The sequence below is a fragment of the Pseudophryne corroboree genome, chromosome 9 (genome assembly GCF_028390025.1).
Source record: "Pseudophryne corroboree isolate aPseCor3 chromosome 9, aPseCor3.hap2, whole genome shotgun sequence".
Classification (NCBI taxonomy): domain Eukaryota; kingdom Metazoa; phylum Chordata; class Amphibia; order Anura; family Myobatrachidae; genus Pseudophryne; species Pseudophryne corroboree.
The window spans coordinates 271,466,160-271,491,477 of NC_086452.1; the positions used below are offsets into that span (position 1 = coordinate 271,466,160).

General features: G+C 46.1%; 1 protein-coding gene across 1 annotated transcript in view; it reads left to right on the top strand.

Annotated features, from left to right (window-relative positions):
- PDE4DIP (phosphodiesterase 4D interacting protein) overlaps positions 1-25,318 on the top strand; it is a 1,081,329-nt gene that overhangs the window by 177,094 nt on the left and 878,917 nt on the right. The gene's annotated exons all lie outside the window — the stretch shown is intronic.

A 25,318-nucleotide genomic window follows, 5' to 3' on the forward strand; every position in this document is an offset into this window, starting at 1 on the left:
CAGATATAACATGTGCAGAGAGAGTTAGATTTGGGTGTGGTGTGTTCAATCTGAAATCTAATTTGCAGTGTAAAAATAAAGCAGCCAGTATTTACCCTGCACAGAAATAAAATAACCCACCCACATCTAACTCTCTCTGAAAATGTTATATCTGCCACACCTGCAGTGCATATGGTTTTGCCCAACTGCTAAAAAATTTCCTGCTGCGATCAACTTGGAATTACCCCCATGTGCACTGCAGGTGGAGCAGATATAACATTTGCAGAGAGAGTTAGATTTGGGTGGGTTATATTGTTTCTGTGCACTGTGCAGGGTAAATACTGGCTGCTTTATTTTTACACTGCAATTTAGATTTCAGTTTGAACACACCCCATCCAAATCCAACTCTCTCTGCACATGTTATATCTGCCCCCCACCCCCTGCAATGCACATGGTTTTGCCCACTAGCTAACAAATTTGCTGCTGCAATCAGATCTGAATTAGGCCCTCAGACTCCAACTGTGGATCTTGTCTTATACATTGTAACTCTGCTGCTGTAATAAAAAGTATGGAGTACATCTCCATTACTGTGGATGAACATGAAATATTAACGGTATTAATTTTCAACAACTATCTACCTCACTGCTCTCATCAATTTCTACATTCACCTCTCCTGAGACTACTGTATCACACCTTAACCAAATTCTAGAAACAGCACTTGATGAAGTGGCTCCAGCTACCCATCACACTCTACATACACTTGGATGTCAACTGTGGCACTCTAAATACACAAGGCACCTACAAAAACTCTCATGTAAAGTAGACCGCCAGTGGCGTAAATCTCGTAGTTCAAGTGACTTTTTCAGATATATGACTGGGTACCACTCTTATCGTAATCCTCTGGACACTGCCAAACATATTTCCAATCTCTCATCTCTGCTCAAGCCCCTAACTGCAAGCGACTTTTGAATACATTTAAAATCACGTCTTATCCCTCCCTCACCCAACCCACCAGCCACTGTCAGTGCGCAAAATCTTGCTTCCTATTTCAAGGACAAGATTGATAAGATCCAAAATGAAATGGTATGCTCTTCCACAGCCAGTGACCTGCTCAGTTTCATTCCTGAACCCTCTATCACCTTCTCTTCATTTGATCCTACAAATGAAGATGAAGTAGCTGCACTCTTTTCATCTGCCTACTCTACTACTTCTCCCCTTGACTCTATACCCTCACAAATTAGTAAAGCTCTGTCTGCTGTACTCATCCCAACCTTAACTAAAATCTGTAATCTCTCCCTGTCTACTGATATCTTTCCTTCTCTGTACAAGCATGCAGTGATTACTCCCAATCTGAAAAAACAAAATTCTGACCCTAACTCTCTCTCAAACTACTGTCCCATCTCTCAGCTCCCATGCCACTCCAAGCTAGTTGATAGACTTGCCTACACTCGCCTCAAACACTTTCTTAACTCACACAGCCTACTAGACCCACTTCAGTCAGGATTTCGAACCCAACACTCCACAAAGGCAGCACTGACTAAGGTAATGAATGATTTGGTCACTGCTAAATCTAAAGGCCATTACTCACTACTTATTCTCCTTGATCTCTCTGCTGCTTTTGACACTGTTGACCACTCTCTTCTCATACAAACACTACAATCCCTAGGTATTCAGGACACAGCCCTTTTTTGGTTCTCATCCTACTTATCTTATCGCTACTTCAGTGTTTGTTTCTCTGAATCCACCTCCTCTTCACTACCTCTCTCAGTTGGAGTACCGCAAGGCTCAGTCTTAGGTCCTCTGCTTTTCTCTATCTATACCACATCTCTTGGCAAACTAATCAACTCTTTCGGATTTCAGTACCATCTGTATGCGGATGATACTCAAATCTACCTATCCTCCCCTAATTTGTCACCATCTGTATTGGGCCGTGTCACTGAATGCCTCTCTTCCATTTCATCTTGGATGATATCTCACCACTTCAAACTTAATATTTCCAAAACAGAATTAATTATATTTCCACCGGCCAACAGTAGTTACCAACCTGATATCTTTAGCACTGTTGATAACTCAGCAATCATCCCTACCCCACAAGCTTGCTGCCTAGGTGTCATTCTTGACTCGGAACTGTCCTTTGTTCCCCACATTCAATCTGTCTCAAGATCGTGTTACATACATCTAAGAAACATATCCAAAATACGACATCTTACACAAGACACAGCATAAACTGTAATCTATGCTCTCATTATCTCCTGCATTGATTATTGTAATAGTCTCCTGACTGGTCTTCCCAAACATAGGCTCACACCACTACAATCCATTTTGAATGCAGCTACAGGGCTAATATTCCTCGCTAGACATTCATCGTCTGCAGATCCTCTCTGTCAGTCCCTCCATTGGTTACCGGTATTCTATCGTATTAAATATAAAATACTTTTACTTACATACAAGGCTAAACTGCACGAACCTACATCTTTTCACTCATCTCAAAATATCACCCTACCCGACCTCTCCGCTCTGCACAAGATCTTTGTCTCTCATCCACACGCATTACTTGCTCACACTCAAAATAACAGGACTTTGGGGGTCATTCCGAGTTGTTTGCTCGTTGACGATTTTCGCAATGGAGCGATTAAGGCAAAAATGCGCAGGCGCATGGTTCGCAGTGCGCATGCGGTTAGTATTTTAACAAAAAACTTAGTAGATTTACTCACGCCCGAATGAAGATTTTTCCTCGTTGAAGTGATCGTAGTGTGATTGACAGGAGGTGAACCGAACCCCACCCATCTTCACTACCCGAGCCCAGATCCGAGTCAGGCTCAAGTTTTCCCACCTGACTCGGAAACCAGAACGAGGCAAAATGTCATCATCCCGCTGTCGGATTCTAGCGGGATTTGGATTCCATATAAGGAGACGCGCGTCCCCACCATTTTCACTCCGGCATTGAAGAGTGTACAAAGAGGACGTATCTTCATTCTCTCAGTGTCCGTGTCTTGTGCTGCATCTGTCCAGTCACAGTGGTTGTGTCCTCTTCCTGCCATATGCCCAGTGCTGCAGTAAAGGGTGCTGTGTTGTGCTGCATCAGTTCAATGGTGGTGTATTGTGCTGCATCAGTCCAGTGGTAGTGTCCTGTGCATCAGCCATCAGTCATTCCAGTGACCAGTCACAGTGGTATACTCTGCTGCCATATGTCCAGTGCTGCTGTATAATAATTAATAACAAGTTCCTTACAGTGTTGTTGTATTGTCCTGCATCAGACCAGTGGTAGTGTCCTGTGCATCAGCCATTCCAGTGATCAGTCACAGTGGTATAGTTTGCTGCCATATGTCCAGTGCTGCTATATAATAATAACAAGTCCCTTACAGTGTTGCTGTGTTGTCCTGCATCAGACCAGTGGTAGTGTCCTGTGCATCAGCCATCAGTCATTCCAGTGACCAGTCACAGTAGTATACTCTGCTGCCATATGTGCAGTGCTGCTGTATAATAACAACAAGTCCCTTACAGTGTTGTTGTATTGTCCTGCATCAGACCAGTGGTAGTATCCTGTGCATAAGCCATTCCAGTGACCAGTCACAGTGGTATCCTCTGCTGCCATATGTCCAGTGCTCCTGTGCAGCATATTGTGTTATATAACGCCAGAAAAATAATGGAGAACAAAAATTTGGACAAAATAAGGAAAGATCAAGAATCACTTCCTCCTATTGCTGAAGCTGCTGCCACTAGTCATGACATGGACGATGAAATGCCATCAACATCATCTGCCAAGGCCGATGCCCAATGTGATAGTAGAGAGCATGTAAAATCCAAAAAGCTCAGCTCCACAGGTGATGTCCCAACCGTCTCCCTCACAACCAGTGTCTTCATCAGATGCCTTGATGAAGACACTGGTTGTGTCGAAACGCGTCGGCAGGAGGACTTGTTTATTGTGAGGGAGACGGTTGGGACATCACCTGTGGAGCTGAGCAGCCGGTTCCGGGGACGCCCGAATGGGAACACCTTTTAAACCTGCTGTTTTTGTCTACTTCGTAGACCACTTCATATGGTGAGAGACCACCATTATCCCTGTTTTATATGTTTAGCACAGCAAATAAAAGATATTGCACCATTGGAGGTTTTCTATCTTTCTTTTTTGGGACACATCTGTGGAGAGGAGGATCAAAGCCACTCGGAATCCATACTGGTAGAACTCCAGCTCCCCCCAAAAATGTGTGATTGTCTACTCCTAAAAAAGTAGACTCAACTTTAGGTATAAGGCTTATTAAAAGATTTTAATTGAATCAGCTCTATACATATGTGTGATACACTATGAATGTTTATTTATGTTTTTCTTTGAGCGCCTCTGGATTCTAATGGCATTTCTCTGACCATATCAAATCCCATCTAGGTTCCACTTCACTAGGCAGGCGATACCGAGAATGTGCAGAGACATCAGAAAAAGTGTCGCCAGTGTCCTAAAAAATGTGGTTGTATCCAGTGTCCACTTAACCACGGACATGTGGACAAGTGGAACAGGGCAGACAAAGGACTATATGACTGACAGCCCACTGGGTAGATGTATTGCCTCCCGCAGCAACAACAGCAGCAGTGGCACCAGTAGCAGCATCTCGCAATCTAAACTAATTTCTAGGCAGGCTACGCTGTGTATCACCACTTTCCATAAGAGGCACACCGCTGACAACCTCTTACGGAAACTGAGGGACATCATCGCGCATTGGCTTACCCTTACTTAGACTCTCCTGGGGATTTGGGATATCAGACAATGCCACCAATATTGTGCGTGCATTACAACTGGGTAAATTCCAGCACGTTCCATGTTTTGCACATACAATTAATTTAGTGGTGCAGAATTTTTTGAAAAATGACAGGGGTGTACAGGAGATGCTGTCAGTGGCCCAAAAAATTGCGGCCCACTTTCGACATTCTGCCACTGCGTGCCGAAGACTGGAGCACTCCTGAACCTGCCCTGCCATCACCTGAAGCAAGAGGTGGTAACGAGGTGGAATTCGACACACTATATGCTGCAGAGCATGGAGGAGCAGCAAAAGGCCATTAAAGCCTATACATCCATCTACGATATAGGCAAAGGAGGGGGAATGCACCTGACTCAATCGCAGTGGAAAATTATTTCCATCTAGTGCATGGTTCTCCAACCCTTTGAACTTGCCACATGTGAAGTCAGTTCAGACACTGCCAGCTTGAGTTAGGTCATTCCCCTCATCAGGCTTTTGCAGAAGCAACTGGAGAAATTAAAGGAGGAGCTAAGATGGAGCAATTCCGCTAAGTATATGGTACTTGTGGATGGAGCACTTCATTTGCTTTGCCAGGATTCAAGGGTGGTCAATCTGTTGAAATAAGAGCACTACTGTCACAACTGAGGGCTGAGGCTGACTTAGGGAAGCATAAGAAACTTAGGGGCAGCCAACAAATTGATTATGCACAGGATTTGAAAAAGTGTGTCAATAACAGTAATTTCAAGAAACCAGCAATTTCAAGAACTTTTGCTATAAATTAAATGTCATATTATATTATGCTGGAGTTGCAACAGAAAGCAGAAATACAGTGTAAAGGTTCAGGGATGAGTAGGAAATAGAAAAAATAGAGAAAACCAACTCAGAGATGGCTTTCTTTGTGGTGCACTCTTTTATTAGTTTTGTTAATTAGTTAATTAAAACATAACTTTTATTTAGATTATATCTAAAATAATGTGACAATTTTAAACAGTGTTATAGAACAAGGAATAATATAATTTATATTCCTATATGAGCAAAGAAGAAAATAAGATTTTAAACCTACCGGTACATCTTTTTCTCATACTCCGTAGAGGATGCTGGGGACTCCGTAAGGACCATGGGGTATAGACCGGCTCCGCAGGAGACATGGGCACCTAAAAGAACTTTAGAATGGGTGTGCACTGGCTCCTCCCTCTATGCCCCTCCTCCAGACCTCAGTTAGAGAAACTGTGCCCAGAGGAGATGGACAGTACGAGGAAAGGATTTTGGTAATCTAAGGGCAAGATTCATACCAGCCCACACCATCCACACCGTATAACCTGGAATATACGCAACCAGTTAACAGTATGAACAAACAGTATCAGTCAATGACTGATCTTAACTGTAACATAACACTTATGTAAGCAAGAACTATATACAAGTCATGCAGAAATATGTCCGCACTGGGATGGGCGCCCAGCATCCTCTACGGACTAGGAGAAAAAGATTTACTGGTAGGTTTAAAATCTTATTTTCTCTTGCGTCCTAGAGGATGCTGGGGACTCCGTAAAGGACCATGGGGATTATACCAAAGCTCCAAACCAGGCGGGAGAGTGCGGATGACTCTGCAGCACCGATTGAGCAAACATGAGGTCCTCATCAGCCAGGGTATCAAACTTGTAGAATTTAGCAAAAGTGTTTGAACCCGACCAAGTAGCTGCTCGGCAAAGCTGTAAAGCCGAGATGCCTCGGGCAGCCGCCCAAGAAGAGCCCACCTTCCTAGTGGAATGGGCCTTTACCGAATTTGGTACCGGCAATCCAGCCATAGAATGAGCCTGCTGAATCATGTTACAGATCCAGCGAGCCATAGTCTGCTTAGAAGCAGGAGCGCCAACCTTGTTGGCTGCATACAGGACAAACAGAGCTTCTGTTTTCCTAATTCGAGCCGTCCTGGCTACGTACATTTTTTAAGGCCCTGACTACATCAAGGGATTTGGAATCCTCCAAATCTCCCGTAGCCACAGGCACCACAATAGGTTGGTTCATATGAAACGATGACACCACCTTAGGCAAAAATTGAGGACGAGTCCTCAACTCTGCTCTATCCACATGGAAAATTAGAAAGGGGCTCTTATGAGACAAGGTCGCCAATTCGGACACCCGCCTTGCAGATGCCAAGACCAACAACATGACCACCTTCCAAGTGAGAAATTTTAACTCAGTTTGAAGAGGCTCAAACCAGTGAGATTCTAGGAACTGTAACACCACGTTATGGTCCCATGGTGCCACTGGGGGCTCAAAAGTTGGCTGAATGTGCAGCACTCCCTTTACAAAAGTCTGGACTTCTGGGAGAGAAGCCAATTCTTTCTGGAAGAATATAGAAAGGGCCGAAATCTGTACCTTAATGGAGCCTAACTTTAGGCCCATATCCACTCCAGTCTGTAGAAAGTGGAGAGACCAGCCCAAGTGGAAGTCTTCCGTAGGAGCATTCTTGGCTTCACACCAAGAAACATACTTCCTCCAGATACGGTGATAATGTTTCACCGTCACCTCCTTCCTAGCCTTTATCTGAGTAGGGATGACTTCTTCCGCAATACCCTTCCCAGCTAGGATTTGGTGTTCAACCGCCATGCCGTCAAACAGAACCGAGGTAAGTCTTGGAACACGCAGGGCCCCTGCTATAACAGGTCCTCCCTGAGAGGAAGAGGCCATGGATCTTCTGTGAGCAGCTCCTGAAGATGTGAATACCAGGCTCTTCAAGGCCAATCTGGAACAATGAGTATTGTCTGCACTCTTTTTAGCCTTACGATTCTCAGTATCTTTGAGATGAGGGGAAGAGGAGGGAACACATAAACCGACTGAAACACCCATGGTGTCATGAGAGCGTCCACCGCTACTGCCTGAGGGTCCCTTGACCTGGCACAATACCTCCGAAGCTTCTTGTTGAGGCGTGATGCCATCATGTCTATTTGAGGAAGTCCCCAAAGACTTGTTATCTCTGCAAAAACTTCTTGATGAAGTCCCCACTCTCCTGGATGGAGATCGTGTCGGCTGAGGAAGTCTGCTTCCCAGTTGTCCACTCCCGGAATGAATACCGCTGCCAGAGCGCTTACGTGATTTTCTGCCCAGCGCAGAATCCTGGTGGCTTCTGCCATTGCCACTCTGCTCCTTGTCCCGCCTTGGTGGTTTACATGAGCCACGGCTGTGACGTTGTCTGATTAAATCAGAACTGGTAGGTCGCGATGAATATTCTCCGCTTGTCGTAGGCCGTTGTTTATGGCCCTCAATTCCAGTATGTTGATGTGTAGACAAGCCTCCTGGCTTGACCACAGTCCCTGAAAATTCCTTCCTTGTGTGACTGCTCCCCATCCTCGGAGGCTCGCGTCCATGGTCACCAGAACCCAGTCCTGAATGCCGAACCTGCGACCCTCTAGAAGGTGAGCACTCTGCAGCCACCACAGGAGAGACACCCTGGCCCTGGGGGACATAGTTATTTTCTGATGTATTTGAAGGTGGGACCTGGACCACTTGTCCAGAAGGTCCCACTGAAACGTCCTCGCATGAAACCTGCCGAAGGGAATGGCCTCGTAGGTCGCCACTATTTTCCCCAGTACTCGAGTGCACTGATGGACTGACACTCTTTTCGGTTTTAAGAGGTCTCTTACCATGTTCTGGAGTTCCTGGGCTTTTTCCCTCGGGAGAAAAAATAAGAATTTACTTACCGATAATTCTTTCTCGTAGTCCGTAGTGGATGCTGGGGACTCCGTAAGGACCATGGGGAATAGCGGCTCCGCAGGAGACTGGGCACATCTAAAGAAAGCTTTAGGACTATGTGGTGTGCACTGGCTCCTCCCCCTATGACCCTCCTCCAAGCCTCAGTTAGGATACTGTGCCCGGACGAGCGTACACAATAAGGAAGGATTTTGAATCCCGGGTAAGACTCATACCAGCCACACCAATCACACCGTACAACTTGTGATCTGAACCCAGTTAACAGCATGATAACAGAGGAGCCTCTAGAAAAGATGGCTCACTACAGCAATAACCCGATTTTTTGGTAACAATAACTATGTACCAGTATTGCAGACAATCCGCACTTGGGATGGGCGCCCAGCATCCACTACGGACTACGAGAAATAGAATTATCGGTAAGTAAATTCTTATTTTCTCTAACGTCCTAAGTGGATGCTGGGGACTCCGTAAGGACCATGGGGATTATACCAAAGCTCCCAAACGGGCGGGAGAGTGCGGATGACTCTGCAGCACCAATGAGAGAACTCCAGGTCCTCCTCAGCCAGGGTATCAATTTTGTAGAATTTTACAAACGTATTTGCTCCTGACCAAGTAGCTGCTCGGCAAAGTTGTAAAGCCGAGACCCCTCGGGCAGCCGCCCAAGATGAGCCCACCTTCCTTGTGGAATGGGCATTTACAGATTTTTGGCTGTGGCAGGCCTGCCACCAAAAGTGCAAGCTGAATTGTACTACAAATCCAACGAGCAATAGTCTGCTCAGAAGCAGGAGCACCCAGCTTGTTGAGTGCATACAGGATAAACAGCGAGTCAGTTTTCCTGACTCCAGCCGTCCTGGAAACATATATTTTCAGGGCCCTGACAACGTCTAGCAACTTGGAGTCCTCCAAGTCCCTAGTAGCCGCAGGCACCACGATAGGTTGGTTCAGGTGAAACGCTGAAACCACCTTAGGGAGAAACTGAGGACGAGTCCTCAATTCCGCCCTGTCCGAATGGAAAATCAGATAAGGGCTTTTACAGGATAAAGCCGCCAATTCTGACACGCGCCTGGCCCAGGCCAGGGCCAACAGCATGACCACATTCCATGTGAGATATTTTAACTCCACAGATTTAAGTGGTTCAAACCCATGTGACTTTTGGAACCCAAAAACTACATTGAGATCCCAAAGTGCCACTGAAGGCACAAAAGGAGGCTGTATATGCAGTACCCCTTTTACAAACGTCTGAACTTCAGGAACTGAAGCTAGTTCTTTTTGGAAGAAAATTGACAGGGCCGAAATTTGAACCTTAATGGACCCCAATTTCAGGCCCATAGACACTCCTGTTTGCAGGAAATGTAGGAAACGACCCAGTTGAATTTCCACCGTCGGGCCTTACTGGCCTCGCACCACGCAACATATTTTCGCCAAATGCGGTGATAATGTTTTGCAGTTACATCCTTCCTGGCTTTGATCAGGATAGGGATGACTTCATCCGGAATGCCTTTTCAGGATCCGGCGTTCAACCGCCATGCCGTCAAACGCAGCTGCGGTAAGTCTTGGAACAGACAGGGTCCTTGCTGGAGCAGGTCCCTTCTTAGAGGTAGAGGCCACGGATCCTCCGTGAGCATCTCTTGAAGTTCCGGTTACCAAGTCCTTCTTGGCCCATCCGGAGCCACGAATATAGTGCTTACTCCTCTCCATCTTATCAATCTCAGTACCTTGGGTATGAGAGGCAGAGGAGGGAACACATACCCTGACTGGTACACCTACGGTGTTACCAGAACTTCTACAGCTATTGCCTGAGGGTCCCTTGACCTGGCGCAATACCTGTCGAGTTTTTCCCAACGGTTTATAATCATGTGGAAGACTTCTGGGTGAAGTCCCCACTCTCCCGGGTGGAGGTCGTGCTGAGGAAGTCTGCTTCCCAGTTGTCCACTCCCGGAATGAATACTGCTGACAGTGCTATCACATGATTTTCCGCCCAGCGAAGAATCCTTGCAGCTTCTGCCATTGCCCTCCTGCTTCTTGTGCCACCCTGTCTGTTTACGTGGGTGACTGCCGTGATGTTGTCTGACTGGATCAACACCGGCTGACTTTGAAGCAGAGGTCTTGCTAAGCTTAGAGCATTGTAAATGGCCCTTAGCTTCAGGATATTTATGTGAAGTGATGTCTCCAGACTTGACCATAAGCCCTGGATATTCCTTCCCTGTGTGACTGCTCCCCAGCCTCGCAGGCTGGCATCCGTGGTCACCAGGACCCAGTCCTGAATGCCGAATCTGCGGCCCTCTAGAAGATGAGCACTCTGCAACCACCACAGGAGGGACACCCTTGTCTTTGGTGACAGGGTTATCCGCTGATGCATCTGAAAATGCGACCCGGACCATTTGTCCAGCAGGTCCCACTGGAAAGTTCTTGCGTGGAATCTGCTGAATGGGATTGCTTCGTAGGAAGCCACCATTTTACCCAGAACCCTTGTGCATTGATGCACTGAGACTTGGCTCGGTTTTAGGAGGTTCCTGACTAGCTCGGATAACTCCCTGGCTTTCTCCTCCGGGAGAAAAGCCTTTTTCTGGACTGTGTCCAGGATCATCCCTAGGAACAGAAGACAAGTCGTCGGAACCAGCTGCGATTTTGGAATATTGAGAATCCAATCGTGCTGCCGCAACACTACCTGAAATAGTGCTACACCGACCTCCAACTGTTCCCTGGATCTTACCCTTATCAGGGAATCGTCCAAGTAAAGGATAACTAAAATTCCCTTCCTTCGAAGGAATATCATCATTTCGGCCATTACCTTGGTAACGACCCGGGGTGCCGTGGACCATCCATACGGCAGCGTCTGAACTGATAGTGACAGTTCTGTACCATAAACCTGAGGTACCCTTGATGAGAAGGGTAAATTTTGACATGAAGGTAAGTATCCTTGATGTCCCGAGACATCATGTAGTCCCCTTCTTCCAGGTTCGCAATCACTGCTCTGAGTGACTCAATCTTGAATTTGAACCTCTGTATGTAAGTGTTCAAAGATTTTAGATTTAGAATCGGTCTCACCGAGCCGTCCGGCTTCGGTACCACAACAGTGTGGAATAATACCCCGTTCCCTGTTGCAGGAGGGGTACCTTGTTATCACCTGCTGGGAATACAGCTTGTGAATGGCTTCCAAAACAGTCTCCCTGTCAGAAGGAGACATTGGTAAAGCCGACTTTAGGAAACGGCGAGGGGGAGACGTCTCGAATTCTAATTTGTACCCCTGAGATATCACCTGAAGGATCCAGGGGTCTACTTGCGAGTGAGCCCACTGCGCGCTGAAATTCATTGAGACGGGCCCCCCACCGTGCCTGATTCTGCTTGTAAAGCCCCAGCGTCATACTGAGGGCTTGGCAGAGGCGGGAGAGGGTTTCTGTTCCTGGGAACTGGCTGATTTCTGCAGCCTTTTTCCTCTCCCTCTGTCACGGGGCAGAAATGAGGAATCTTTTGCCCGCTTGTCCACGAAAAGACTGCGCCTGATAATACGGCGTCTTCTCATGTTGAGAGGCGACCTGGGGTACAAACGTGGATTTCCCAGCTGTTGCCGTGGCCACCAGGTCTGAAAGACCGACCCCAAATAACTCCTCCCTTTAATAAGGCAATACTTCCAAATGCCGTTTGGAATACGCATCACCTGACCACTGACGTGTCCATAACCCTCTACTGGTAGAAATGGACAACGCACTTAGACTTGATGCCAGTCAGCAAATATTCCGCTGTGCATCACGCATATATAGAAATGCATCTTTTAAATGCTCTATAGGCAATAATATACTGTCCCTATCTAGGGTATCAATATTTTCAGTCAGGGAATCCGACCACGCCAACCCAGCACTGCACATCCAGGCTGAGGCGATTGCTGGTCGCAGTATAACACCAGTATGTGTGTAAATACATTTTAGGATACCCTCCTGCTTTCTATCAGCAGGATCCTTAAGGGCGGCCATCTCAGGAGAGGGTAGAGCCCTTACAAGCGTGTGAGCGCTTTATCCCCCCTAGGGGGTGTTTCCCAACGCACCCTAACCTCTGCGGGAAAGGATATAATGCCAATAACATTTTAGAAATTATCAGTTGTTATCGGGGGAAAACCACGCATCATCACACACCTCATTTAATTTCTCAGATTCAGGAAAACTACAGGTAGTTTTTCCTCACCGAACATAATACCCCTTTTTGGTGGTACTCGTATTATCAGAAATGTGTAATAACATTTTTCATTGCCTCAAACATGTAACGTGTGGCCCTACTGGAAGTCACATTTGTCTCTTCACCGTCGACACTGGAGTCAGTATCCGTGTCGGCGTCTATAACTGCCATCTGAGGTAACGGGCGCTTTAGAGCCCCTGACGGCCTATGAGACGTCTGGACAGGCACAAGCTGAGTAGCCGGCTGTCTCATGTCAACCACTGTCTTTTATACAGAGCTGACACTGTCATGTAATTCCTTCCAACAGTTCATCCACTCAGGTGTCGACCCCCTAGGGGGTGACATCACTATTACAGGCAATCTGCTCCGTCTCCACATCATTTTTCTCCTCATACATGTCGACACAAATGTACCGACATACAGCACACACACAGGGAATGCTCTGATAGAGGACAGGACCCCACTAGCCCTTTGGGGAGACAGAGGGAGAGTTTGCCAGCACACACCAGAGCGCTATATATATACAGGGATAACCTTATATAAGTGTTTTTCCCCTTATAGCTGCTGTATCTTTAATACTGCGCGTAATTAGTGCCCCCCCTCTCTTTTATAACCCTTTCTGTAGTGTAGTGACTGCAGGGGAGAGACAGGGAGCTTCCCTCCAACGGAGCTGTGAGGGAAAATGGCGCCAGTGTGCTGAGGAGATAGGCTCCGCCCCCTTATCGGCGGCCTTATCTCCCGTTTTTCTATGTATTTTGGCAGGGGTTAAATGCATCCATATAGCCCAGGAGCTATATGTGATGCATTCTTTTGCCATCCAAGGTGTTTATTATTACGTCTCAGGGCGCTCCCCCCCAGCGCCCTGCACCCTCAGTGACCGGAGTGTGAAGTGTGCTGAGAGCAATGGCGCACAGCTGCAGTGCTGTGCGCTACCTTGTTGAAGACAGGACGTCTTCTGCCGCCGATTTTCCGGACCTCTTCTGCCTTCTGGCTCTGTAAGGGGGCCGGCGGCGCGGCTCTGGGACCCATCCAGGCTGGGCCTGTGATCGTCCCTCTGGATCTAATGTCCAGTAGCCTAAGAAGCCCAATCCACTCTGCACGCAGGTGAGTTCGCTTCTTCTCCCCTTAGTCCCTCGATGCAGTGAGCCTGTTGCCAGCAGGTCTCACTGAAAATAAAAAACCTAAACTAAAACTTTCACTAAGAAGCTCAGGAGAGCCCCTAGTGTGCACCCTTCTCGTTCGGGCACAGAGATCTAACTGAGGCTTGGAGGAGGGTCATAGGGGGAGGAGCCAGTGCTCACCACATAGTCCTAAAGCTTTCTTTAGATGTGCCCAGTCTCCTGCGGAGCCGCTATTCCCCATGGTCCTTACGGAGTCCCCAGCATCCACTTAGGACGTTAGAGAAACCCTCTTTCGTTCTGTCTCCAGAATCATGCCTAAGAAAGACAGCCTAGACGTTGGAACCAACTGCGACTTTGGTAGATTTAGAAACCATCCATGTTCCTGTAGCACTCCCAGGGAGAGCGACACGCTTTTCTGCAACTGTTCCTTTGATCTCGCTTTTATCAGGAGATTGTCCAAGTACGGGATAATTGTGACTCCTTGCCTGCGTAGGAGAACCATCATTTACGTTATTACCTTGGTGAACATCCTCGGGGCCGTGGAAAGCCCAAACGGCAACGTCTGAAACTGGTAATGACAGTCCTGTACAGCGAATCTCAGGTATGCCTGATGAGGAGGATATATGGTGACGTGAAGGTATGCATCCTTTATGTCTAATGACACCATAAAATCCCCCCCTTCCAGGCTGGAGATGACTGCCCTGAGCGATTCCATCTTGAACTTAAACATTTTTAAGAACAGGTTCAGGGATTTTAGATTTAGAATGGGTCTGACCGAGCCATCCGGTTTCGGGACCACAAATAGGGTTGAATAGTACCCTTTCCCCTGTTGTGTTAGGGGAACCTTGATAATCACTTGCTGTTGACACAGCTTTTGAATTGCAGCTAAAACGATCTCCCTCTCTGGGGGAGAAGCTGGTAAAGCCGATTTGAAGAATCGACGAGGAGGCATGTCTTCGAATTCCAGCTTGTAGCCCTGGGATACAATTTCCATCGCCCAAGGATCCACGTCCGACTGAACCCAGACGTGGCTGAAGAGTCGAAGACGTGCCCCCACCGGTGCGGCCTCCCTCAGTGGAGCCCCAGCGTCATGCGGTGGATTTAGTAGAAGCCGGGGAGGACTTCTGTTCCTGGGAACTGGCCGTAGCAGGCATTCTTTTCCCTCTACCCTTACCTCTGGCGAGGAAGGAAGACCCCCGACCTCTTCTGGACTTATTCGACCGAAAGGACTGCATCTGATACTGTGGATTTTTCTTTTGCTGTGGGGGAACATAAGGCAAAAAGGTAGATTTACCCTCGGTAGCTGTGGAAACTAGGTCCGCGAGACCTTCCCCAAATAAAACCTCACCCGTGTAAGGTAAAACTTCCATATGCCTCTTTGAGTCGGCATCCATTGGCGGGTCCACAGTGCTCGCCTAGCCAAGACCGCCATCGCGTTGGCCCTTGAACCTAGTAGTCTGACTTCTCTCTGAGCGTCTCTCATATATAAGACTGCGTCTTTGATGTGACCCAAGGTCAACAAAATGGTATCCCTATCTAGGGTATCAATATCAGCCTGCAAGGTAAATCTATCCAAGCTGCTACTGCGCTACAGAACCAAGCCGATGCTATAGCCGGTCTGAGTAAAGCACCAATATGTGTATAAATTGATTTTAAAGTCGTTTCCTGTCTGCGATCAGCAGGATCTTTGAGAGCTGCCGTGTCTGGGGATGGTAGCGCCACCTTTTTGGATAGGTGCGTCAAAGCTTTGTCCACACTGGGCAAAGATTCCCACCGTACCCTGTCCTGTGCCGGGAAAGGATACGCCATAAGAACTCTTTTGGGAATCTGCAGTTTTTTGTCTGGAGTTTCCCACGCTTTTTCAAAAAACGCATTCAGCTCACGAGATGGGGGAAATGTTACCTCAGGTTTCTTTTCCTTAAACATGTGTACCCTCGTGTCAGGGACAGAGGGGTCATCTGTGATATGCAAAACATATTTTATTGCAATAATCATGTAATGAATACATTTGGTCACCCTTGGGTGTAGCCTTGCATCATCGTAGTCGACACTGGAGTCAGAATCCGTGTTGGTATCAGTGTCTGCTATTTGAGATAGGGGACGTTTTCGAGACCCTGAAGGGCACTGTGACACCGTTAAAGCCATTGATTGACTCCCCGTATTATCCCTGGACTCTGCTTGGAACAATCTCTTATGTAACAAGGTCACATTTGCATTTAAAACATTCCACATGTCCAACCAATCAGGTGTCGGCGTTGCGACGGAGACACCACAATCATCTGCTCCACCTCCTCTAGAAGAGCCTTCCACCTCAGACATGCCGACACAGGTGTACCGACACCCCACACACAGGGATTGTGTAAAATACATATACATATATATATATATATATATATATATACATACATACATACATACATACATACATACTGCTCAAAAAAATAAAGGGAACACTAAAATAACACATCCTAGATCTGAATGAATGAAATATTCTTATTAAATACTTTGTTCTTTACATAGTTGAATGTGCTGACAACAAAATCACACAAAAATCAAAGGAAATCCAATTTATTAACCCATGGAGGTCTGGATTTGGAGTCACCCTCAATATTAAAGTGGAAAAACACACTACAGGCTGATCCAACTTTGATGTAATGTCATTAAAACAAGTCAAAATGAGGTTCAGTAGTGTGTGTGGCCTCCACGTGCCTGTATGACCTCCCTACAACCCACAAAAGTGGCTTAGGTAGTGCAGCTCATCCACGATGGCACATCAATGCGAGCTGTGGCAAGAAGGTTTGCTGTGTCTGTCAGCGTAGTGTCCAGAGCATGGAGGCGCTACCAGGAGACAGGCCAGTACATCAGGAGATGTGGAGGAGGCCGTAGGAGGGCAACAACCCAGCAGCAGGACCGCTACCTCCGCCTTTGTGCAAGGAGGAACAGGAGGAACACTGCCAGAGCCCTGCAAAATGACCTCCAGCAAGCCACAAATGTGCATGTGTCTACTCAAATGATCAGAAACAGACTCCATGAGGGTGGTATGAGGGCCCGACATCCACAGGTGGGGGTTGTGCTTACAGCCCAACACCGTGCAGGACGTTTGCCAGAGAACACCAAGATTGGCAAATTTGCCACTGGCGCCCTGTGCTCTTCACAGATGAAAGCAGGTTCTCACTGAGCACATGTGACAGACGTGACAGTCTGGAGATGCCAAGGAGAACGTTCTGCTGCCTGCAACATCCTCCAGCATGACTGGTTTGGCAGTGGGTCAGTAATGGTGTGGGGTGGCATTTCTTTGGGGGCCGCACAGCCCTCCATGTGCTCACCAGAGGTAGCCTGACTGCCATTAGGTACCGATATGAGATCCTCAGACCCCTTGTGAGACCATATGCTGGTGCGGTTGGCCCTGGGTTCCTCCTAATGCAAGACAAGATGCTATTGACTGGCCCGCCCGTTCCCCAGACCTGAATCCAATTGAGCACATCTGGGACATCATGTCTCGCTCCATCCACCAAAGCCACGTTGCACCACAGACTGTCCAGGAGTTGGTGGATGCTTTAGTCCAGGTCTGGGAGGAGATCCCTCAGGAGACCATCCGCCACCTCATCAGGAGCATGCCCAGGCGTTGTAGAGAGGTCATACAGGCACGTGGAGGCCACACACACTACTGAGCCTCATTTTGACTTGTTTTAAGGATATTACATCAAAGTTAGATCAGCCTGTAGTGTGTTTTTCCACTTTTATATTGAGGGTGACTCCAAATCCAGACCTCCATGGGTTAATAAATTGGATTTCCATTGATTTTGTGTGATTTTGTTGTCAGCACATTCAACTATGTAAAGAACAAAGTATTTAATAAGAATATTTCATTCATTCAGATCTAGGATGTGTTATTTTAGTGTTCCCTTTATTTTTTTGAGCAGTATAATATATATATTATATTATATATAGATATAGATATATAGATAGTTCCCCCAATAAGGCCCTTTGGAGAGACAGAGAGAGAGTATGCCAGCACACACCCAGCGCCAATAACACTGGAAACAAAATTCCCAGATAAACAGCGCTTTTATATAATCATATAGATAAAGCTATACACTCACTGCGCCTTACAAGTGCCCCCCCCCCTGTCTTTTTTGCCCTCTGTCACCGTGTTCAGCAAGGGAGAGTTCGGGGAGCCAGCTTCTGCAGTGTGCTGTGGAGAAAATGGCGCTGGTTAGTGCTGTGAGATCAACCTTCGGTCCCGCTCAAATTTATTTATACTGGTGGGGGATTATAAAATATACTGCCTCCGCAGCCTATATATTCATATGAGCCAGTCCTAGAGGTTTATTGCTGCCCAAGGTGCCCCCCCTGCGTCCATCAGTGCCTGCAGTGTGTGTAGTGTGTGGGAGCAATGGCGCGCAGCGTTACCTCATAGAAGATCTGAAGTCTTCAGCCGCCTTTGAAGTCTTCTTTCTTCGTATACTCACCCGGCTTCTATCTTCCGGCTCTGCGAGGAGGACGGCGGCGCGGCTCCGGGACGAACGGCGAGGGTGAGACCTGCGTTCCGACTCCTTCTGGAGCTAATGGTGTCCAGTAGCCTAAGAAGCAGAGCCTATCATTTAAGTAGGTATGCTTCTCTCTCCTCAGTCCCACGATGCAGGGAGCCTGTTGCCAGCAGTGCTCCCTGAAAATAAAAAACCTAACAAAATTATTTTTCAGAGAAACTCAGGAGATCTCCACTGTAATGCACCCAGTCTCCTCTGGGCACAGGATCTAACTGAGGTCTGGAGGAGGGGCATAGAGGGAGGAGCCAGTGCACACCCATTCTAAAGTTCTTTATAGTGCCCATGTCTCCTGCGGAGCCCGTCTATACCCCATGGTCCTTACGGAGTCTCCAGCATCCTCTAGGACGTAAGAGAAAAAATATTCTATGTAGTTAGGCTCCTTATTCGCCAGTGGTCTAAACAATTCTCTATAGACACTGGATAATGTAATTCATATTTATATTCCTATGGGAGCAAAGAATAAAAATTATTCTATATGGTTAGGCTCCTTATTCATCAGTGATCTACACAATTCTCTATAGACACTGGATAAAAGTAACTCAATGCGAGAATATAATAATCAATTACCATAAAATGATGGACAGTGTAGGTTAGACAAGGTATTGTAGACAATTATTATATATACATATACACAATCCTAAATAGATTAAATAGTTAGGAGTAATATTATTCTTGTCAGAATTACACTGATAGTATGGCAGCAGTCCTAAACGGCATGGGAAATATATATAAAAAATAAATTTTTTTGGATTTGCAATAATAATGGTAACTTCAAGCAGATAGCTAGTTATAAGAAACGTTCACTAAGTTAAACGTTACCATTGTGACAAACCTCTTGAGACATACAGATGGGTGAGTTACAATAAGCAGACATAGTATCAAATACCAGTTATGTGCTCAACTACCTGTATAATCTTTACCAGAAATATGTTTCTGTCACTGATAAAGACAGGTGTCAATAATTTGAGCTGCTTAGGTCTGGTGTCCTTGATTCATATAATTAGCAAGGACAAAGATTATATACTAAACAGTCACAGAAATATTTAAGAAAGTGGAGTCTAAGCAGTTAGCCGGCTTTCAAATATTTTTACAAAGTGTAACGCTACAATTGTAACACATTTCTTGATATACTGTATATATAATTGGTACGATGCTGAAGTTAGCTTCTTATTCAGCCAGCTTCTTATTCACTTCTTATTCGAGCTCCAGCTTCTTATTCAAAAAATTTAGTTTTGCAAGGGTTAACTAGTCTTGGGCCACAAATTTGACACCTGAAATCAACAGAGGATGGTCACTTACATATCACCCACTTGTATTTTGTTTGGCCCAACGCTGTTTTGGGCATGAAATACACTGGCAAAGTGGGCACACACACCATATTTTACAATTTTGAATACGTAGCTGTAGTTTTGCAAGGGTTAACTGGTCTTGGGCCACAAATTTGACCCCTGAAATCGAAAGAGAGTGGTCACTTGCATGTGACCCACTTGAATTATGTTTGGCCCAACTCTGTTTTGGGCATGAAATACACTGGCAAAGTGGGCACACACACCATATTTTAACATTTTTAATAAGTAGCTGTAGTTTTGCAAGGGATAACTAGTCTTGGGCCACAAATTTGACCCCTGAAATCAACAGAGAGTGGTCACTTGCATGTGACCCACTTGTATGTTGCCTGGCCCAACGCTGTTTTGGGCATGAAATACAGTGGCAAAGTGGGCACAAACACCATATTTTGCCATTTTGAATAAGTAGCTGTAGTTTTGCAAGGGTTAACTAGTCTTGGGCCACAAATTTGACACCTGAAATCAACAGAGGGTGGTCACTTACATATCACCCACTTGTATTTTGTTTGGCCCAACGCTTTTTTGGGCATGAAATACACTGGAAAAGTGGGCACAAACACCATATTTTACCATTTTGAATAAGTAGCTGTAGTTTTGCAAGAGTTAACTAGTCTTGGAACACAATTGTGAGACCTGCAATCAACAGAATGTGGTCTCTTACATATCACCCACTTGTATTCTGCCTGGCCCAACATTGATTTGTGAATGAAATACGCTGGGAAAGTGGGCACAACCACCATATTATAATTTACCATTTTGAATAAGTAGCTGTAGTTTTGCAAGGGTTAACTAGTCTTGGGCGACATATTTGATACCAGAAATCAAGGGTTAGATTAGCTCCTTATCGCACAGGGGAGTCATAGAGAGCCTATGTTGAGTTAAAGTTGTCTGAAGTCAGCTCCTATCCTTGCTTGAAGGAAGCTATACTCAGCAGGATTGGGGTGACGGGTCCCAGCAAAGCCCAAGAATATTATGAGTTGCAGCTGAACCCATCTGAGCCTCCAGTGGTCAAACTGGCATAATTGGCCAAACTGAGTAAAACCTGGTTACAGACAGATAAAAACTCTGGAAGTGATGGCTCTAGACGGGTCTGGGACTCCAGGTCGACAACAAAAAGGTCGACACACCTTAGGTCGACGCCAATTGGTCGACACACCTTAGGTCGACGCCAATTGGTCGACGCACCTTAGGTCGACATGGACAAGGTCGACATGAGTTTTTTTATGTTTTTTTGGTGTCGTTTTCGTCGTAGAGTGACCGGGAACCCCAATTAGTGCACCGCGTCCCCTCGCATGAGTATTTTCCCCATTATCCCTAATCCCTAAACCTTTCCCTAGTAGCTAACCTTAACCTTTTTCCCTCCCCACAGCCTAACCCTAGCCACCACCCCAGTGCCTCCCCCCCCCCCCAGCAGCCTAGCCCTAAAACTTTACCGTAGTGCCTACTATATTGGCGTTACGTGTAAAAGGAGCACTACTGTGTGGCGTAATGTGTAGAAGGAGCTCTACTATGTGGCGTAATGCGTATAAGAAGCAGTACTGTGTGGCATAACGTGTTTCAGGAGCACTACTGTGTAGCGTAACGTATATAAGGAGTACTACTGTTCAGTGTAATGTAATGTAAATCGGTGTAATGTAATAAGGTTGCACTAATGTGTGGCATAATTTGAATTGGTGGTACTATTGTGTGCCCACACCCCTTTTCAATGAGACCATGCCCTATTTTTTGACACACATGTTTTGGATCTTGGGCGGGCTGGGGCAACGCATTTTGTAGCACCTGGGCCCACCATGGTCTTGTTCCGCCACTGTGTAGGTTGGTGCGCGAATTTGCCACAGGGCAGCATCATTCACTGAATGTCTGAGGAAACAGTCCCCAGGCAAGATCTAATCACAGATGTGCTAAATGTAGCACATCTACAATCATGTACTCTGACATGCGGGTGGATGCCCAGCACAGGGCTAGTCCGCCCCGCATGACTGGCCCTAGCCCCCCCCTCGCACAGGTACAAAACCATTGCACGGTGGCGATGATTTTGTACCTGATGAGTAGCTCCCTGCCAGCGAAGCTCCTGAATGCTGGCAGTCCGCTACTCGCCACATCCCAGGTCGCAGAGGCTGTGTGTAACACCACCACTCAGCTGTCTCGGGCCACCCCCCAACGGTCCAGACAGGCCTCTGTTGTCCGGACCGTGGTTCTAAAGCCGGAGGCATGCCCCTTCCCACCACGTGACCGGCTCTGCCTGTCAATCAGGCAGAGGCGATCGAAGCCCTGAGATGCTGATAGAATCTCACTGGGCTCCCGGAGTGCGCCCGCGCAGGGCGCACTCCACAAAATAATTCAGACCGCGAACGTTGCCGCTGCAGTGATGCAGTCTGAATTACCCCCTAGGCCCGCAGAGACTACTTTGCAGAATTTAAGAAAAGCTTTGTGCGCAGCGCCTGTATTTCAGGTGTCAAATTTGTCGCCCAAGACTGGTTAACCCTTGCAAAACTACAGCTACTTATTCAAACTGGTAAAATATGGTGTGTGTGCCCACTTTGCCAGTGTATTTCATGCCCAAAACAACGTTGGGCCAAACAAAATACAAGTGGGTCACATGCAAGTGACCACTCTGTTGATTTAAGGGGTCAAATTTGTGGCCCAAGACTAGTTAACCCTTGCAAAACTACAGCTACTTATTCAAACTGGAAAAATATGGTGTGTGTGCCCACTTTACCAGTGTATTTCATGCCCAAAACAGCATTGGGCCAGACAAAAGACAAGTGGGTGATATGTAAGTGACCACCCTCTGTTGATTTCAGGGGTCAAATTTGTGGCCCAAGACTAGTTAACACTTGCAAAACTACAGCTACTTATTCAAAATGGTAAATTATTGTGTTTGTGCCCACTTTGCCAGTGCATTTCATGCCCAAAGCAGCGTTGGGCCAGGCAAAATACAAGTGGGTCATATGCAAGGGACCCTACTCTGTAGATTTTAGGTGTCAAATTTGTGACCCAAGACTCATTAACCCTTGCAAAACAGAATGATCTGAATAAGAAGCTGGAGTTCGAATAAGAAGTGAATAAGAAGCTAGAGCTTGAATAATAAGTGAATAAGAAGCTGGCCGAATAAGAAGCTAACTTCAGCCTTGTACAATTGGTAACAGTTGTATCTAATGTCAGTTATGTGCTTAGCTGCATAAAAAAAAAAGAGTTTACCAGAGATCTGCCATTTATATAGAAACAGATGATTTCAAGGACAGATATTATAGACTTGATGTACACAATAATTCAGAAGTATCTTTAAAAAAAAAAAAAAAAAATTATTATATATATATATATATATATATATATATATATACAGGTTGAGTATCCCTTATCCAAAATGCTTGGGACCAGGGGTATTTTGGATATCGGATTTTTCCGTATTTTGGAATAATTGCATACCATAATGAGATATCATGGTGACGGGACCTAAATCTAAGCACAGAATGCATTTATGTTTCATATACACCTTATACACACAGCATGAAGGTCATTTTAGCCAATATCTTTTATAACTTTGTACATTAAACAAAGTGTGTGTACATTCACACAATTCATTTATGTTTCATATACACCTTATACACACAGCCTGAAGGTCATTTAATACAATATTTTTAATAACTTTGTGTATTAAACAAGGTTTGTGTACATTGATCCATCAAAAAACAAAGGTTTCACTATCTCACTCTCACTCAAAAAAGTCCGTATTTCGGAATATTTGGATATGGGATACTCAACCTGTATTATATTTATAACCACATTTGGTAAGTAATAACCAAGAATGTTTACCAAACACTTGTGACAATGTTAATCAATTAATGACATTGAATGTCCCAGTATTGCAAGACAGGCTTGTAAATAATATTAAGGTAAAGAACAATTAATACTGTAATAGTATATAGATGTCGCAGTGTGTATGTGAAGTAACCCTTCTACTGTTATCCCATGTGTTATTGACAGTGAATGGGCATAATGAGAGTGGGCTATTATTCACACACTGCGGCAGAAAGAAGAGAAGTAACATCAACTTCTGCTGTCCTCCGACCAGATCATCTGTCTCCCTGGTGTTAATAACATTGCAGGGAGAGAGTGAAAAGAATACGGTGGATGAGAGAGTCGATTGAAATACCTTAATAGGTTCTGGGATAAGGTAAAGATGTTCCCCAGATCCAGTCATGGAAGGTAGCCTGCTATGCCGTTTTCTATGATGTGTGGCTGACCTGCACCGCTGATCACACTGCTGTAACCCGTGGCTTGGGTGTAGAGGTGTAGGGGCTGAGTGGACCGCCGAGCGTTGTGGCTAATTCCCAGCCGCCTGTGACTGCGGCCGGACGGCGGGTCACGTGTGCGCTGCATGCAGCCAAGCCACTCTCTCCTGCCTCCTGGACGTACGTTTCGCAATTGAGCTTGTTCACCAAAGGACAGCTTTAGGGGTATATGCAATTAGCGGCGAATCGCGGCAAATTATCGGACGTTTTTAAATTCGACACAATTTGACCGTCCAATTTCGGCAAGTGGTTGCCGAAATTGACCATATTCAATGAAAAACGGATTCGACAGTCCCGCGGGCGAAAAACGGCCGATTTGACGGATTTTGATCCGTTTTTTTAAAAACGGGAAAAAACGGGAAAAACCCCCAAAAAATGGCGTGGGGTCCCCCCTCCAAAGCATAACCAGCCTCGGGCTCCTCGAGCTGGTCCTGGTTCTAAAAATCCGGGGGGAAAATGGACAGGGGATCCCCCGTATTTTTAAAACCAGCACCGGGCTCTGCGCCTGGTGCTGGTGCAAAAAATACGGGGGACAAAAAGAGTAGGGGTCCCCCGTATTTTTTACACCAGCATCGGGCTCCACTAGCTGGACAGATAATGCCACAGCCGGGGGTCACTTTTATACAGTGCCCTGCGGCTGTGGCATTAAATATCCAACTAGTCACCCCTGGCCGGGGTACCCTGGGGGAGTGGGGACCCCTTCAATCAAGGGTTCATCCCCCCCAGCCACCCAAGGGCCAGGGGTGAAGCCCGAGGCTGTCCCCCCCATCCAAGGGCTGCGGATGGGGGGCTGATAGCCTTCAGAAATTGTCAATATTGTTTTTTCCAGTAGTACTACAAGTCCCAGCAAGCCTCCCCCGCAAGCAGGTACTTGGAGAACCACAAGTACCAGCATGCGGGAGAAAAACGGGCCCGCTGGTACCTGTAGTACTGCTGGGAAAAAAATACCCAAATAAAAACAGGAGACACACACCTTGATAGTAAAACTTTATAACACAACTGCCATTATAACACAAATGGATGTTTTACAGTTCATGAAATCCTGTATAGTAATTGCCTGTCCATTTTTATCATTGACAGTCATTCCCTTGCTTACATGTTGGCAAACTTTACATGTTCCGCATGGGTATGTACCCTTAATTCTGTTCTCCTTCACATTTTGTTTGCAGAAATGGCTTTGAACCAATTTGTCCCTTAAGTTAGGAGATCGTCTCCAGCTCATGGCTACAGTAGGCCCTAGTTTAGCTGCCAGATCACCATCATTAAGTAATATTGGCCAGTGTTTGTTAATTACTGTTTTAATCTCACCCCTTTCCTGACAAAAGTCACCCACAAACCTTATTTACGGTTGTTTTTTTAGTTTCCTTCACTTTGAGTTTGTTACTTTTCTGAAATAAGAGAGATTCTCTATCTGAT